Consider the following 15,610-nt stretch of genomic DNA (forward strand, 5'->3'; position numbering starts at 1 on the left):
AGTAAATTTTTTCTTTTTTATCCTGAAGTTTGAAAATGATGCCTTCAGGGACCAACCATCTGTAGGAAATGCTGTTTGTTTGTAAAAAAAAGAATTAAGTCTTTGTACTTCTTCCTCTTCTTCCTTATTTCAAATGGGATGTCTTTTAAAATCCTAATGGTATTTCCTCCCATTTTCAGGGGTGTTCCTGTAGTCACTTTCAGGATTAAGTCCCTCACGTGTCTCTTCGAAAATCTAACCACTATTTCCCCAGGCAGATTATTTTTCTTGATGTAAACGGAATAGGCCCTATAGACCACATCCATTTCGCTTATAAGGTATTCCGCTTTTAAATCTGTAACTGGAGCTAATGCATCACTCAAAAGTTGCTTTAGATTCTTGTCTTTTGCTTCATGGACCCCTTGGAATCGGAGGACCAGGTTAGCTTTCTCCATTTGCAGTTGTAAAAGTTGAGATTCATCCGAAGCTTGCTTCCTTTCCAGCATTTGCACCTTTTTCTTGACTTTTTTAGAGTTGGCATCTATTTCCTTTACTTTCTCAGCTGTTTGCTCCATCTTTTTTGTAGTTTCAGACAGTTGGAGCTGCTGAGCTGCAAAGGTCTGGTTTAGAGTTGTCAGCTGCTGATTGATGTTAGTCGTCTGATCCAGTAGAGGGCGCAAAGAGTCCACCAAACATTTAGAGAACTCAGTGGTCTCTTCCAGTCGTGGGCTCATGCTCCCCGGTGGTTTCACTTTTGCTTGTTTGTCTCTCTCCACTTTTTTCCATGCCATTTTTATGGATTGTTTACTTTTATAAAAAACTTGCTAAAGTCTCTGAAATTCGGCCATATGCTTATCCGCGCTCTGGGAAGTTTCTTAAAACAGATTTAAACACTTTTATTTTCATTCCCCCCTTGTTCGATCGCTTTTTAGTCTCTGCGCCCTCCCCCACTCGTTTTTCTCACCGTTCCCGGGGGGGGGGCGTTCTTTTTAAATTGCTGGTATTTCGCTTTTACTCGACTCACTGTTCGTTGTTGGTCATAAGAACTCGCTCAGAATACGTTTTAAACACTCGATCTCCGATGCTTGTCTCAGTCAGCGGCTCTGGTTCCATACGCATAGTGGCAGGACTGTCGGGGTGGAAGAGCGCCTCAATTCACCAGCATCGTGCTGGTGAAGAGGCCACCCTTCAAAAGCCCCATGGCTAGGAGTCTTTCACAAAGGCTTCAGGGGGGTGGCAAACAATGCCCCCCCTATCTGCAGCGCGCAGATCGCACCCCCGGGAGGTCCGGGAGGGGCATCCGCCAGCGTGTCGCCATAAACCAGAAGTCCAGCTCGGGGTATTTGGATGTGGTTTTGAGCTGCCCTTTTTCCTCCCAGTTGAGAAAATGTGGAGCAAATGCTAGATCCAGAATCACCGGAGTATGCTTAGGAAGTGAGTTGCCATCACTGTGTCCTCTGGCTGACTGTATACACGTGAGGTGAGGGGAACTCTGACACATCACGTCAAATGGCAGGGACATTTGATCAGGCCCTTTGTCAGCTGGCTTGTGAAGCAGGAGAAAAGGGGGATGGAATGGACTGGATTCCTCAGGAGCAACACAATCCCATCCCCCACCACAGAGTGCAAATGATACACACTGTGGGCAGCTAAATGAATTTTTGCCTGGGCCAGCAAATTAGCTCGAGCAAGCCCTGCTGTTTATTGCAACTATTCTCATGTTGGGATATCCCCACATGGAAGAGTGTGAGCAAGCTGATGTGCGTGTGGGCATAGCTTTGATCGGTGTGTGCATGTAGCTTTCAGTTGCACCCACAACTCTGTGTTGGCCCGATGGAGGATAGGTCAAGCTGTGAGTGTCACCTCTGAAGCGGTTTATTTACTCTGGTTTATACCCCACCTTCCTCCCCAGTGGAGGCCCAAAGCAGCTTAAATCATTCTCTTCTCCTCCATTTTATTTTCACAACAACCCGCTGAGGTAGGTTAGGCTGAGAGCATGTGACTGGCCCAAGGTCACCCATCAAGCTTCCATACTAGAGGGAGGATTTGAACCTGGGCCTCCCATATCCTAATCTGAGACTCTAACCACCACACCACACCGGGTCTCAAGAGGGATATTCCCATCATGCCTTGCTCATGAAAATCAAAGTGACTTCAGGCTGGGCGTTGAACAGAACAGGGCATTTAAAGACATCATTCACAAAAGGGCAATTTTTTTATTAGCTGCCATGAGGTTTGTACCTTCATCTCTGCCAAATGTTTGAGGTTTTGTGGCGTCGGCTCAGAAACAAAAGAGACAGCATTGGAAAGTTAAACTTTATAATATTTTTCTCTCTCAAACAAGTAGAAGAGATTCGCAGGGGTGCTATTTCCTGAACCACTGAGTGTAAAAATGTTAACTCTTTCGAAATGGCTCCATGCTGACTTCTCAAGTTGCAAGATCATGGAAGGGACTCATATGCTCATGCGCTTTCCCATCTAGCTAGGAATACTTGTGTGCTTCCAGATACATTGGGCTTTTATCTGGAGATGTATATAATCAGTAAACTGGCCAGAAGCATAGATAAAGGATAAGTGCCTGTGATCTGAACCTGGGGTGGGGATACTACAACCCTTGCTAACCACACTGCACAGAGATCACATAAGCAATGGCTATGCTGTCTAGGGGGGCCCCTCTCTACTCACGTCTGGACCTCTAGGCTGCATGAGAGAGACCCCCCCTCATTTTTACACGAGAGATCCCCCTTTTCCTCCTGAGACTGTCCCAAACATGTTTCATAATCGGCACCGAGGAATTTTAGTTCAAGTCAGTTTTTGGTGATGAAGGATAAAGGTAGAGATAAAGGTTTCCCTTGCTCGAAAGCGAGTCGAATCCGACTCTAGGGTTGCAGTGCTCATCTCCGTTTCCAAGCCGAAGAGCCAGCGCTGTCCGAAGACGTTTCAGTGGTCATGTGGCTGGCATGACTAAACGCCGAGGTGCACGGAACGCTGTTACCTGGTTAATTATTACAATTATGCAGGGCTTGTAAAACGGAGCTGTTCTGCTGGGCTTTCGGCAGAGGCGGCGGACATACAAAACCCATCTTTGGCCTCCCCCACTGAAATGGCTGACTCTACGATCAGCCTAAAGTGAGCATAATAAAACGAAGCTCGATTGCTGTGTCTATTATTGTTTTTAAATTATTGTTTTAATTATTGAACTACTGTTGCTGAGACTGTGTGACTTTGTAACCCGCCCTGAGCCCGTTCGTGGGGAGGGTGGGATAAAAAATGAATTAAATACATAAAAATAAATAAATTACCAATTGATTTATCTTTGAGAAGTCCTGCTGAAAAAAAATGAACGGGGGGGGAGGGGCGGACAGGACCCATGTGTAAATTGTCCTCGCTATTAGCAATCTAAACTCCTGATTTGTGTGCATCAGAAGTGAGGACAAATCAAGGAATCTTAGGATGCCCATTTTCCAGAGGGAGGAACTGACTAACTGAGGTCGATTTACTACTAAATGGCCCCACCCCATCCCATCAGAGGCTGACTTTTAGTGGTCAATCAAAAAACACCACAAACCACCCCACCCCCAAATAGTTCCAAGCAAGTGTACCCACTGGATTTTTGTTTCCTATTAAATCAATCTACTATGCATTATGTGACTATAGACCCCAGAGCTGTGGGTTCGAGTCTCAGTTCAGCCAAGAATTCATTGAACAAAATGTGCAGCGCAAACCTAAACAGAATCACATCCTTCTAAGTGGCTCTGTTTAGATCACACTGGTGCTCTCTCAGCCTCGGTTTCCCCTCTGTAAATTGGGGACACAGGAGGAAACCATTTCACAGCTTTTTAAAATACCGGGTTAAAGAGGCATATGGTGTGTTCTACCATGCAAACAACCAGTGGCTCTAATACCTGCACAGTTCTGAGTTTGCAACAGGGTGGCAGGTGGAAGGGGGGGGGGGCGAGGTGTGTCTTGAAATGTCTCCCCCTCCCCTGTGCAGAGTGGTTCCTGTGGTCCGTGTCACGTTCCCCCGGCAGCAAGCTGGTTCAGGAAGTCAGCAGCCCACCGCACCGGGTGTGTTTAGTTCTCTGTTGTTTTCCCTGCACTGTACTGGTGGGGAGGGGGAGAAGGTGGGTTGCAGCCCCCCTCGAGCAGCCTGTGCAAATGTGGACCCCCCTCCCCAGCCCCCATCTTGCCATGGATCAATCAGAGAGTTGTGGTATGGGGCCAGGAAACGAGGTGAGGCAGGCTTTTCAGACAGGGAGCAGCCGAACCACAGGGAGAAACGAGCAGGGGTTGTGTGTCTTCTTCAGAAAGTCACATTTACTCTTATTTTTCCCCCCCTCCTGTGTTTCAGAGGAGTCTCTGTTTCACATTCTTCAACATTTGGTAGGAGAAAACGAGTCTGCTTTTCCACATTATTACTTTAAAGCCCAGTAGGTTTTTTTCGCCTGCAAGTGCCATCAAGGAAAAGAGGGGGCTGTCTTAAATTCTCATATAAGTTACAGTTACCTGCACTGCATCGATTTTTTAAAAATCCTTTTTGTATATAACCCTTTTTACATCTTCCTTTTGGACAAATGCAATGCCAGGGTTGGTGGGTAGAGAGTGATGTCACTACCTGAAAGTGATGTCACGGCATCATGTGCTCCCCCCCCCCAGTTTTGCTCCCACCACTTCCCTGATTGAGGCTGGGTGCCATATCGGTGGCAGTGGGAAGTTGCCCACTGTAGAGTTGCCACCTCTGAGTTGGGAAATTCCTGGAAATTTGGGGGTGTACTGAAAAAAACTCCTATGAAATATTTTCTCTTTTGGAACAAGTTCAGTGCTTTTAAAGACAAGGTGGGCGTGTTGTAGCCCTTGTAGGGACAGCTCTTAAATCGAAGATGCATTTCTGCACCCAGAATGGTACCGAATCTTCATGGGGGGAATGTGCAGGACTTTCATGGCTTCTCAACAGCTGCATACCTTCTCGTGTCCTCTGGAGCTTAAGGGTGACATATTGGGGTCTAGAACAATGCTCCCTCTAAGCTGTGGAGTCTTGTGAGCAAAAATTCTACTTGGTGAGCTACTGGCATTAAAGTTGTGAGCGAGCGATTTGGCTACTGCATAAATTAGCTTGCTCTGGAGCCATCCTTCCTGAGCTAAGACAAAAATGTGTGAGCCAGAGGCTAAAGAACTGTGAGTAGGCTCACACTAACTCAGCTTAGAGGGAACACTGGTCTATATGCTGTTTATAACCTGAGTGACAACCTGCCAGATTTTGTCTAACTGTTGTTGCCTTGCGAGCCCCTAAGGTGCTGGCCCCAATACTTTGCAAATACAATCTCAGCTGCCACTAACAGGTTTTTCACACTTTCCTATTGCCTGCCTGGAAGGAGCTCTTTTACATACTTTAGTGCTACTAGCACTTTATTGAGTTGTATAGTTTAATGATTTTAGAATTGTTTTAATCTGATTCATGTTTCATTGTAAATTATGTACTGATTTGATGTAAACCGCCCTGAGCCGGCCTTGGCTGGGAGGGCGGGGGGGGGGATCCAATAAATAAATAAATAAATAAATAAAACAAGGTCAGAGGTCAGTTCAGTGTGGGCATGTCTTTAGAAGAAGCAACTGAGTCTCTTTTTCAATTTATTTCCTTACTTTATATTTACTCTTTCTTTACTCTGCTGAAACTCAAGGCTTACTATGAAATTCAGAACAAAGCAAAAGAAACAGTATAAGATGTACAGTAAACAGTGTAGTGAGATTAGATGGCACACTTAGAAAACAGTGTAACAAAAACGATATAAGGCATGACATATGAGAAATGCACAAACCGGATTACAAAGATCAGAAAACAAGACTTTAAAGAATGAAGACAAAACATACATTGAACAGGCCATAAACTAGTGGCTAGACTGTCAGTTCAGGATCTGGGAGACCCAGGTTCAAATTCTCACTATGCCATGGAAGCTTACTGGGTGACCTCAGGCCAATCACACACTCTCAGCCTAGCCTACCTTACAGGGCTGTTGTGAGTGTTAAAGGAAAATAGAACGCCACTTTGGGTCCCTATTGAGGAAAAAAAAGTGTGGTATAAATGAAGTGAATAAATAAGTCCTTGTCCATTTGTAAAAGCATCCTTCTGAACAATCCAGTTTTAATACAGACAATTCTATCGCTAACCCATCCATCTTAGCTCCTGCCTGCTGTCAAAGAGACCTGACTAAATTTAATGACTATGGATGATTCTCTTTTTGTCTTGCTTTTTGAAAAAGGGGGACTATTCGTTATGGCTGCAAGTTTTGACTGCAGGGTTACTCAAGTCTAGGCCCATGAACTCCCGCCTAGGATTTAACTAATTAATCGGGGGGGGGGGGGGGAGGGGCAGAACTGGAAAGTGTGAGAGTTCAGGGCATTCGTCTTTATTCTTTGAAGCTATTTTGATTCTGTTGCGTTACGGTTATTTTTCTTGCTTTTTCTTTTCTTTTTCTTTGCTGTCAAATCACAGCTGATTCTTGGCGACCTCACAGGGTTTTCAAGGCAAGAGACATTGGATGATTTCTCACTTGGCACTTACCTCGGGTTTGCGTCGGAGTTTTCTGCCCCGGATCATTATTGTCAATTTCAGAGGTGGTTTGCCACTGCCTGCCTCTGCCCTGGTATTCCTCAGGCTTCCATCTGAATGCTGACCAGGCCAACCCTGCTTAGCTTCTGAGCTCTGAGAAGAAGTGGGCTAGCGTGGGCTTTGCAAGTCAGGGCATTACTGTGGTCGTGTATGAAAAGAGAAAATAGTGGCTACGTTCTTTTCTTCCAACCAGGAACTTCTTTTTTTTTTGTATGTGCGTGTGTAAGTATTCGGTTGTCAAATATTTTACACTTCCTTTGGTGTTTCAACAAAGCTTTGATAGCATACCGGTTACAACATGTATTGATTAAAACATCTCTATCTTGCTCTCTCCCTGAAGTATTCCCGCGGGAGTTTATGGCATCCCGTTCGGACGACAGAAGCACATCAAAACCACACAAAACCAGCAACGTGAAAACATGTCGGGAGCCAGAATAAAATCCATTAAAACCTACTAATAATCAACAGGATTTTAAAAAATTATCAAAACTGAAAAGCCTAAAAGTCATAGACACCATAGGGCTAACTTAAATATTATTAATAAGCAGGATTTTTTTGTTGTTGTTAAAGCCACCAATTCTCAGTAGGTAAAGGAAGGGAGAGTTACAAAAAAGCAGTTAATGAATCTGATCATCGCTAGGTGATTAATTCACTACGAATTTAGTTAGCTAAGTCAGGGGTCCCCAGCATGGTGCCCGTGGGCGTCATGGTATCTGCCAACAACTTTCAGATGTGCATTTCCATTTGTATGTTGGCAGCCTCTTGTTCTTTCTATATATATCTGTGTGTTTGTGTGTGTGTGTTTGTTTCCTGTCTAAAGCAACTTCTTTGAGGTCCCTTCAAGCTGACCACAAACACACACACACACACACACATTTTCTGCATTAACCGAGTTGTCTTGGTGGCTCTTTTATAGCCAAAAAGTTGCGGTGCTGAAAACCAAATGTATATAATTAGCGTTATTTGTATAGGTGGAGTTTCAACAGGAGGTGGTTCACACTGGTTTTTTAAAAAGGTCTAATTAACAGCAATGCATGCCCTCCAGAAAGCACCCAATGCAACTAAACCAACATGAACTAGAATCTGAAGCATCATTAAAACAGTGCAATTTAATATTTGTATTTAAAGAGATGCACATATATTATTCAGCCGTGTTCTCAGCAGCCCTGTGAGGTAGGCCACTGTTAGTCCTGTAATTCCAACCTGCCAAGCCTCCTTCATCTCCCTACCAGGTTTTCTGCTGGCAAAAAGGGAAGTTGGAGAGAGGAGGGAATTTTGACAAACCATAAAGGCTATGCCGGCCAGAAAAGCTGACAGGACTCAGTGCCTTGATTTAATCTTGCCTAAGCACCTGGTTCTTTTCTTCAGCACAGAGAGTATTCAGTTTTTTCTGGCTTCATCTGTTCTTGTCATGAGCCATCCATTTTGCTTCGGACATTTTCTCCTCCATTGGAACGGCCAAGTTAAGGCTTCTGGGCAAAAGGCAAAACTTTGTAACCCTCACCCTTCCTGTTCAAATCCGTTAGCTTAACCTACTTCGCAGGGTTGTTTTGAGATGGAAATGGAGGAGAGGAGAATGATGCGAGCCGCTTTGGATTTAACTAAATAAATAAAATTAGAGCAAAAAGCAGGCTTGTAAATTGACACATCCAAACATTACAGAAACTGAAAAGGAACCCTCCGACGGACTTTCCCATGTCTGATCGCTCCAGTGCGCTCTCATGGTGTCGGGATGGTCTGATCAAGCCATCCCGACTCCGTGCTGCTCCCCCCCCTTTGCAGTATGCGTGTCATTGCAAACGCCATAGGGAGCCCTCGGTGCAGCGGTGGGATTTATCAATCCCTTGTTTTAGCACATGGGAAAAAAACAGCACACAAACAAAAAGTTGCGACGGATCACACACTGATGGACAGTGCCCGCAGCTTCAAAGGGAGGTGTGATTGTGCAACTGTGGGTCAAATTCCTCCAGAGGAAATAGCCTCACTCCCCCCCCCCGCTGTTTTTTCTGGAGTGTGTGACTGTAACCTTAGAGAGGTGTTTAGATCCTACTTTTCTCCCCAATGGATACCTGGAACAGCTTCCACCGTCATTCTTCCTTCCTCCAGTTTATCCTCACAACAGCTTTGTGAGGTAGGTTAGGTTGAGAGAGTGTGTGACTGGCCCGAGGTCACCCAGCAAGTTTCCATGGCAGGGTGGGGACTCGAACCCGGATTGCCCAGATCCTAGTTGGATTCTCTAACCACAATACCACGTTGGCTGTCAGTGTGATGTGACGTCACAGTTTTGAAGGCCTATCCACTAAAATATCTTGGGAGGGCAAAACGGGGGGGGGGGAGAGGACGGTATTCTGTAAGAAACACCCCCTATTCAATCCTTAATGAGTTTACATGCGTTCCCCCCCCCCCTTGTCTCTCTGGCTGTTTCCACACGGATGTTTGGGTCTGCCTGTTTTCCTTACAGCAGCTCTGTTTTCGAGAGCTCTTTTTGTTCCACACCGTCCACTTTCACGTTTCCTCCTGATTTTTCTGTGATAATTTTAGAAGTATCAAAGTGACTTTGGATGCCACGCAGATGGGAAGGTGCTCATTTTTGCAGGTCCTACCCACATCGGCCACCATTTCCCTTGCCTCAGCCTCCATTGTGGACATTTCCCCCACTAGACACCAAAAGGCTTTTTTGAGGCCTTGTATAAACTGGGAAAACGGCTAGGTTATCAAAGCATTATAACGTTATAACACTCTATTGAAACAGTGCACTAGTTCCCAGCTTTCGTTTGTTTTTTTAAAAGACAAAAGTGAGTTGCTTGCCTCTTTCATTGCAGAGTTATAAGGCAAAATGTGCAGTCTGCACCTTTGTTTGTTGGGGGTGGTGACCACCAAGGGTCATTTCGTGGAAAAAGAGGTGTAGGAGCTCATTAGCATAACTCATTAGCGTAACTTATTTGCATATGCCACACACCCTGACATCACTGGAAATGTGTCAGAAGGCAACACCCACCGCTCAGGTTCCCCTGGACTGTTTTGGATTGCTAGCTATTGGGGGGGGGGACGTGCAGATCTGTCCTGGCAGAGGAGGGAGAGCTTGTACCTGAATAAAACTTGGTCTTAAAGGTGCCACTGGACTGTTTTGGACCGGGGGGCCGGGGGGAGCTCTGCAACTTACTTGGCTGCTTCTTGCTCTGACTGAGGGCTGCTGGGAGCAGGGGGTGGGGCTTGTTGCATGTGCCCACCCCCTGGGCTCTTTACTGCCGGAACTCCACTCCAGTGCGCTCCTGCAGGAAATGACCCCTGGTGACCACAGGGGGCTGATACAATAAAAGTGGAGAGAAAACAGTTGTGAGGATGTTATGTTGCCTACAGCAGCAACAAGACAATTGCCTTCCACAGAAGCAGCTCTGCTGTACCAGGTATAGAAAGGATCCCTGCTTTAGGGGCCAAAGGGTGAATCCAAAATGGGGTGACTATGAGAAGATAATATATAATATAAATGATTAGAACATTTTAGTCGTGTTGTATATGTAAAATGTTGATGCATTTGGGTTGAACACGGCATGTGTGAATCAGCTTTTCACGCCAAACCAAAACACCCTTAACCACAACCGGCACCACAAGAGCCTACCGAACCAGAAAGGGATACACAAAATAATTTTTAAGCATACAGACAAATTTTTACCATACTGTTGACTAACTCTGAGAGTCAGTTGGGGAAAAAAATAATAACTAGATTAATAGCCCCCCAACCACCCACACGTGGATTGCGCTATGGTAAATGGAAGTGGTATTCTGAGGGGAATTTTCCACCTACCTGGTGGGAGTGAATGTGCGTACCCATACTGGAACCAACTGACAGAATAGCTCCATTCACCACACATTTAGTACCCCACCTAGCACCTTCCTGACAGTTTAAAACAGGAGCACTGTTTCCTGGGAGGGACTCGCTTGGTCTAAGTTTAGTGCTTTACCCAGCGTGGTGCAGCGGTTTGGATGTCTCTGTGAGACCCAAGTCCAAATCCCCACTTTGCTACAGAAACTTGCTATGGGTGATCTTGGACCAGTCACTCACTCTCTCTCAGCGTAAACCACCTGATAGGATTTCTGTAAGGATACAAGAGAGGGAAAGCTAGGCACACTGCCTGCCAAATCCTTTGAGGGAAGTGTGGAATTAAAATGTGATTAGCTGATCTGCCTGCCACCCTGACCCTTTGGAAAGGTGAAAGGGAGAGGGGAAGGAGGGGAAGAAAGTAGGGTTGCCAAATGGGGCCGGGGGGCGGGGAATCCCCCGCTTCGGAGGCCCGGTTTCCGCCGCGGCGGAATCGGGCCCCAGGGGGAACCCTGCCCCCAAAGCTGCATCACCGGAGGTGACACAGCCACGTTGCTGACGTTGGGGGCGTGGCTGAGCTCGTTGGGGTCGTGGGGGGGGAACCATATGGTTTTCCCCCGACGAGCTCGGCCACGCCCCCAACGTCAGCAACGTCGCACGCCACTTCCGGTGACGTGCTGCCAGTGCGCGCGCTCTACCGGACCTCCCGGACACCGGCACGGCTCCCCTGCTCCGAGGGGTGAGTCGACTTGGCAACCCTAGAAGAAAGTGAGCTTCAGGGATGGTTCTCTCCAGGGGTCATTTCGTAGAAAAAGAGGTGCAGGAGCTCATTAGCATAACTCATTAGCATATGCCACACACCCTGACATCATCAAGTGTGTCCGAAGGCAACACCCACCGCTCAGGCTCCACTGGACTGTTTTGGATTGCTAGCTATTGGGGGGGGGGGGACGGGACATGCAGGGAGGGGAGGCAAGGGTGTAGATTTTCCAATTTCCCGGGGGGGGGCCTGGGGCTGGGCCAGAGGCATTGCTTTGCTAGGAGCAAGGGTGGCTCCCGGGGGAGGGTGAGCACCTTCCTGAAAATTTCGGCAGGGGCTGAAGCCCCGCCGCCCCCACGAAGATTACGCCTATGGGTGGGGCTTGTTACATGTACCCACCCCCTGGGCTCTTTACTGCCAGAGCTCCGCTCCTGTGCGCTCCTGCAGGAAATGACCCCTGGTTCTCTCTCACTAGAAACAGCTGAAAAACAAATCTGCTGGGAGCTGAGAGGCTGGACCATCTCAAAGAGCCCCTTCAAACAGCCAACGGCCTCTCTCTGCAATTTATTTACTTACATTTCGGTCCTACCTTTCTCCCCGGTGGCGACCCAAACCGGCTTATATTGTTCTACTGCCCCCCCAACTGAATTGGTGTGCTATTCAAAACAAATTATGTAATATAGTCTTAAGGACTAGAAATCTTCTACAAAAATCTGGGATTTTCACAATTCCACAATTTTGGACGTATCCCTACTCTACTGATACACTCAGCGTAAAATTTCTAAAATGAAAGGACTCTTGTGCCTGGAAGCTGTACCCTCTGGTCTGAAAACCTGCCCCACTTATCCCAGATATTTGGATGGAGCTACAGTTTGGATGGAGCAGGGTTCAGAGACCTGGAGATCGGTTTTCAGTGCCAGCTGGGCATTAGGGCTGGTATAGTAATAATTAAAAATTAGTCCCATGAGTATGTAGAAAGTTCTAAACAGATTAGCCATTTGCCTTTGAGGTATTGAAGATTAAAGTGCTGAGTCTGTAAACAACACACTGATTAAGATTATTCAAAGCCTGAAGTGCAAATTGAAATTTTGCTTTGCTCTGATTATACTGGGGAATCAATGGAGAACAAAAATTCTGGGGACTCTGTTGGATGTAGGGGGCCACCACAAATGAGGACTTGCAAAAGGACTGATTTGTTATTCTGAATCTGATGGGGGGAAGAAAACTTCAGGATTATACCCAGCCGACTAAAGCCCTTTTCTGTTTATATCCAGTTTAAACATTCTTTAACACAGAACAGGACCCATCTTAAACCTGAAGCTAAAAGGTATGACCGCTAAGATTTTGCAAAATGGGCATTTATAAACTGGATTGTTGACAGGTAGGGTTGCCAACAGGCCTGGAGAAAAACATCCTTTCTCTTTTAGAAGAGGCTTAATGAGTAGAAGCCTATGTAAGCTGCTCTGAGCCTGCTCCAGTGGACAAATCAAATCAATCAATCAATCAATAAAATGAGTGGAGGCTTTTCATGGCATTGAGGTTAAAAATATCACCTGATGGAAATAACATCCTATTAAGCCTCTGGTTTGGCTAGCTGGTAACCCTAGTGCCTTCAGCAACATTAATTATTATTAATTGGAAAGGATGTTGTGAGATTGGCACCTACTAGCATTGTTGGTGGAGTTATAAACATGTGAATAAATTCTGGCAACTAATCCGGGAGCGAATTTGCAATATAACCACATACAATTTTGTTGAAAGCAGAACTTATGTTTTTAAATTTGCGGCAAGACTTAAATATTCCTTTAGTACGAAAAGACCTGAGAGCGATTCTTTGTGTAGCTGCCAAAGCGGTGATAGCTAAGTCATGGAGGAGCCCTGATGTGCCAACTATTACGGATTGGTTGAACAAAGTAAGTTAATTTTGTATCAGGGACAAACTATCAGACCAACTACATAGACCAGAAACTGGATCTTATACATCTAATTTTGAAGCGGTATGGTTCCAGTTCTAGATTATCTATCAAGACACAATAGAGTTGATCGGCTTCCTACCCTAATTAAAGCGGCAAGCCTTAATATTGTGATGGTTTCTACTACAAAAAAGGGAGTTTCCCCCAAAAAATTATATAGTAGACATCACTTTAATATTACCTCGGCTTTTGTGTAAGTCTGTAATTAAGAAATATGTATACAGTAAGGCTTAAACTGTTCCCTTGCTACAATCTCTGTTAACACTAAGTTTGTATTGTATTGTGTGTGTTTTTAAACAAAATAAAAAGTTTTTTTTTAAAGTTATTATTATTAACAAAATAACAAAATACAGAAAATGGATAATCTCCAGCAAAAGTGACTACTTCAGTTTATGGAACAAGAAGATACTGAAACGAATTTTGGTTTTTTAAAAATCAACTCTGACTCTTAGGCTTTACTGGCTGAAACAGTAATTTGTTTCTTTAAAATATGTAAAATTGTTTGATGTAGTAGTATATGTTGAATGTAGAATCCACCAAGAAGAGTTGCTAGTTCCCCCTTGGCCGCTGGAGGGGGATGGGGGCGTAGGGTAGCCAGATCCAGGTTGAGAACCTCCTGGAGATTTGGAAATGAAGCCTGGGAAGGACGGGGACTTCAGTGGGACACAGTGCCACAGATTCCACCCTCCAATGCATCCATTTTCTCCAGGGGAACTTAACTCTGTAGTCTGGAGATGAGCTGTAATTTCAAGGGATCCCCAGGTCCATCCTGGAGGCTGGCATCCCGAATACAGGCCGATCAACTCTATTTATTCTTACACCACCTTTAAAAAAGTATACAGAACATTTTTACCACTGTCATTTAGCCGCATAAGAAACTGGTGCAGGAGTTTAAGATGAAAGATCATAACTTGTTCAATATTGCTCAGGTTTCATGCCTGATTTTTATGGCTGAGGTTTCCCCAAAACCCAAATTCCACATCGTAGCCTTTGCATTGTCTATTGCTTTAGGAGTGAATTTGTGATCTTATTGTCATTCATCCCACTGACGATCTGAAGCTTTGCGGAGATCGATCAGTGCAGGAAATGCCTGGACAACAGATTCCGGTGCTCTTGGGGAGGTATTGCGGTGGGCCTAGGCGAGGTTTTAAGAGAAGGGTGCGGAGAAATGGAATGGCTCGGCACCCCCTTCCAGCCTCCAGCCCATCCCAAGGGTGGCCGGCAGTGGGGCTAAGATGGAGAACCCCCCTCCGTGATTGGTGTTGTGCAATGCCAGGTCTATTAACAACAAAGCCACAGTCCTTCGGACAGGCTGACGTGGCATGGGTGAGGGAGGGGGAGACAGTAGCTCTCGCCCAGCTTGTCCCACCTGGTTTATCGGTCCTCCACCAATCGCGGACTAGGGGGCAGGGGGGAGGAGTGGCTATTTTCATTCAGGAAGCTTACTCCTTCAGGGCACTCCCAGCTGTGGAGATCGTGGGCGTAGAGCAGTGGTGGCGAACCTATGGCACGAGTGCCAGAGGTGGCACTCAGAGCCCTCTCTGTGGGCATGTATGCCATCACCCCAGCCAGGCCCAGACCATCATTAAAGTGTCGAATTCTCTGCCAAATAATTTTAAGTAAATGAAAGCATTTGAGATTGCTTTCCTTACTTTGTTTGGATCATCTTAAGTTAATGTATGAATTGTTTTTTCTAAAGTAAAACCTCAGTATTCAGGTTAAATTGCCGTGTTGACACTTTGCGATAAATAAGTGGGTTTTGGGTCGCAGTTTGGGCACTCGGTCTCTAAAAGGTTCGCCACCACTGCTCTAGGCTGATCCTGCATTGAGCAGGGAGGGTTGGACTAGATGGACTGTCTGGCCCCTTCCAACTCCGCGTGATTCTATGATTCTAGGTCATACCTTGGTGTCCAGCCCTGTGTGTTCACATTATTGCATCCTGGGGAAAGGAAAGGAAGGTTCGAAGACACCCCCCAGACAGGTAAAACATCACAGCTACTATTTCCTGCCCTCCCTCTCCTTTTTCTCATGGTGTCGCTCCTGCCCACGTTGGGAAAAGTGGTTTAGGAGGATAATGCGGTGCACACGTGTATTCACAGGTATCCATTGTAATCAGCAATGAGGTGTCTTTGGAAAATATTTGCAGAAGTAAGGTTGACTTTTAATTCTATTATATGTCAAACCAAAGCGGGAGATATTTTTGAGCCTCCAGGACAGCTGGTATTTGCTTTGGCAGACTTGGGAACCCATCTACTCACAGCCAAAACAACAGGCTCTCAGTAGTCAGCCCCGTCGTATTATTCTTTCTTTTTATAGCTTTGTCCCGTGTTGCCTCAACCTGGATGCCAAAACCCTAAAGACTGTACCTCTGTTAGCCAAAGGGCTGGCTGTATAGCAAGAGTAGCCCAATAACAGCTGCAGGCGATTCATTTGTGGTGGCAAACAAAAAGGACAAAGAAGAAAAAAGGGGG

General features: G+C 45.8%; 1 protein-coding gene across 1 annotated transcript in view; it reads left to right on the forward strand.

Moving 5' to 3' along the window:
- TBX21 (T-box 21) overlaps positions 1–15,610 on the forward strand; it is a 70,545-nt gene that overhangs the window by 29,105 nt on the left and 25,830 nt on the right. The gene's annotated exons all lie outside the window — the stretch shown is intronic.

This window comes from Gekko japonicus, unplaced genomic scaffold, assembly GCF_001447785.1.
Source record: "Gekko japonicus isolate JY-2015 unplaced genomic scaffold, Gekko_japonicus_V1.1 scaffold8, whole genome shotgun sequence".
Lineage (NCBI taxonomy): Eukaryota > Metazoa > Chordata > Lepidosauria > Squamata > Gekkonidae > Gekko > Gekko japonicus.